The sequence below is a fragment of the Pinus tabuliformis genome, chromosome 1_1 (genome assembly GCF_031772625.1).
Source record: "Pinus tabuliformis cultivar Carrire ecotype Pingquan chromosome 1_1, CPIR1, whole genome shotgun sequence".
NCBI classification, from domain to species: Eukaryota; Viridiplantae; Streptophyta; class Pinopsida; order Pinales; family Pinaceae; genus Pinus; species Pinus tabuliformis.
Window position 1 is genome coordinate 865,270,512 of NC_142297.1, and position 2,706 is coordinate 865,273,217.

At 41.5% G+C, this 2,706-nt stretch overlaps 1 pseudogene; it reads left to right on the forward strand.

The window, feature by feature from the left end:
* The first annotated feature begins 444 nt into the window (after positions 1-444).
* Positions 445-762, forward strand: LOC149217023 (protein HCC2 pseudogene; annotated as a pseudogene).
* Positions 763-2,706: the final 1,944 nt, after the last annotated feature.

Sequence of the window (2,706 nt, forward strand, 5' to 3'; positions counted from 1 at the left end):
CAAAGAACAGACTCCTCATTCAAAAAATGAATTTTCTTCAATTCACCTGAGAATTTAACTTCCAACAAAGCATGCTCCATTCTTCAGCAGGATCCAACTACATTCACAAAACGCATCATCACTAGTTCCTCCCTCTCAAGTATTTTGTTACAAGGTACAGCTGTTCAAGGACAGGCAGTCTAGCTGAATGTTTTAATAATTATAAGATTCCCAACTGTACATTTACCACCATAAATTTGAACTGAATGTTGTTCTTACTTTCAAGTTCTGACAAAAATCACTCTTAAGAAATATCTATGCCCACACTACTCCCAGTGCTCACAAATTAAATCCTGTGTACAAGAATACTCTCCAGCAAGTGTATGAAAGCCTCCTCATTGGCACGTGCAAAGAATTTATTCAAACAAGATAGTCAAAGTCATTGATATCTTAGATTTGAAGAACATGAGGATTAACCCAGTCTTTATTACCATCGATCCCTTGCGTGATACTCCTTCACAATTGCGTGCATATCTCAAAGAATTTCATGCAAAAATAATGGGGTTGACTGGACCTGTAAATGCAGTAAGGCAGGTAGCCCAATTGTACTGTGTTTATTTCAAAAAAACTGATGAAGAAGGATCGGATTACCTTATTGACTGTTCACATAATATGTACTTGAAGGATCCTAACATGGAATTTGTGAGAATGTTTGGGCTGGAGTATAATGCAGAGCAATTGACTGATGCTATAGCTTATGAACTTATATTTCTAATGACATAATGCGCGTGCGCAAGGAATAATGGATTGAGTAATCAAACACATATAAGACATGGGCAGATTTCAGCAACTCCACTGGTCTACAACGATTTCAGCAACATCGTCCTGAAGCGGGTTCACAGTATTTGAAGCGGGTTCTGCTGCCGCTGCCGCTGCCTCCAATCTTGGATCAAGTATTGGTGGATACTTTAAACATATAGCATAATAAAGTTTGAAATTCACAAATCCTATAAGAGTCTCATAAAATTCTACAAATGTCAGCATAACACGAAAATCAACATCAGCATTCCGACTTTCATTAGGTTTATTCTTGATACCCTTTACTTCACCTTTAGGACCATATTTCTCCGCTTCAGAGACACATTGTGTGTGGGCTTGAACACTTTCTCGGTTGAATATGAACCCACAGTCAATACATGAAAGCAGCCATAATCACAATCCATACGCGTCGAACTGGGCATAACCATCATATAGTCGCCGATCAGACATCCATACAGTCACAAAATCAAGCGTCCATACAGCTGCCCATCAGACCATACAGCTTGTTTGCAGAGCAAATACGAAAATGGTTCTGGAGCTTAGGCTTTTTGATGTTCCTGTCCGTGAAGCATTGCGTACTCTTAGGAGTTTTGAGGTATTAACTATAGACCGTGGAACTTTAAGTGACGCATTTTTCAGCTTATTGGCCGATTTTCCTGTGTTGAACCGGTTGGTAATCACTGAAGCTGCTTTGGAGAGAGGCGGTACTCAAGAGATACACATTCATCATGAGTCTTTGCGTTATCTTGAGGTTATGCGATGTCGAGCACTTCGAATCTCTGTCAGTTGTTCTCTGCTGGAAACCTTGTCGCTTAAGCGCTCAAGCATTTCATCTGCCATATTGTCATGCCCTCTTCTTCGAGAGCTTGATGTATCTTCATGCCATAAGCTTTCAGATCCAGGAGTTCGTGGTGCAGCTATATCATGTCCATTATTACAGTCCTTGGATATTTCCAATTGCTCTTATGTTAGTGATGATACACTCAGAGAAATTGCAGCTGCTTGTACAGATATCCGTTTTCTTGATGCGTCCCACTGTCCAAATATTTCACTAGAGGCTGTGAGAATGCCAAGGCTTGTTGATCTGAGGATTCATAATTGTGAAGGAATCAATGCTACGTCCTGCGTGGAGGCACCAGAACAAACGGCCACTCGTCTATCCGCAGTGAAATCCGCCGGATCCTTTCTCTGCCCGGGCTAATCATAAACAACTGCAATGGCGTTGTTTACAAGCAAAATCTGCCCTGGAATTACACGTTAGGTGGCATAAAGTCTCAAGCCCTCGGTCGCCGATCTGGAGCAGGTATAACGCATCAAAAAGAGAATATATGACAGAGAGTGGCAGGTAAAGAGGGCACAAATAGGTGTTACTACACAGTAGCACTGAAGCGTTTTGTCAGAGTAGCACAGAAGGAATTCCTTTGAATGAATATTTCCAGGGGATTAAATAGAGGAAATGCTTCTGATAGGAGCGTAAATGTCATAGCTATCATGCAAAAAGGCCACAAAATAGAGCGAAGGGGCATTTAAACACAGGCTTAAGGGCAGCCTTCACAAGCGTTTAGACAGCGGACAGTGGTATATAATTACACCAAACCCAATATAATTACAGCAAACCAATAATTACAACAAAAGTATGGAGCAGAGCGCAGGTAATGGCAGAGAAAGAAATGCATAACATAGGCAGCGTATTAAATGCAGTGTTTCAGGCAACGTTACGCTAGTGTGCAGCTTCAGAAGAGCAGGGCGCAGGTACAGCACAGGGATGATAGAATTAATGGAGCGTTACAGAAGACTAGGCCAGCTCTAGTCAGCACTATTCAAGGCAACTCAGACCAGTTGCTCAGGAAAACAGGCCACTCATCAAGGCTCTGATACCATGTTAAACTCACATGGAAAACATAGAAT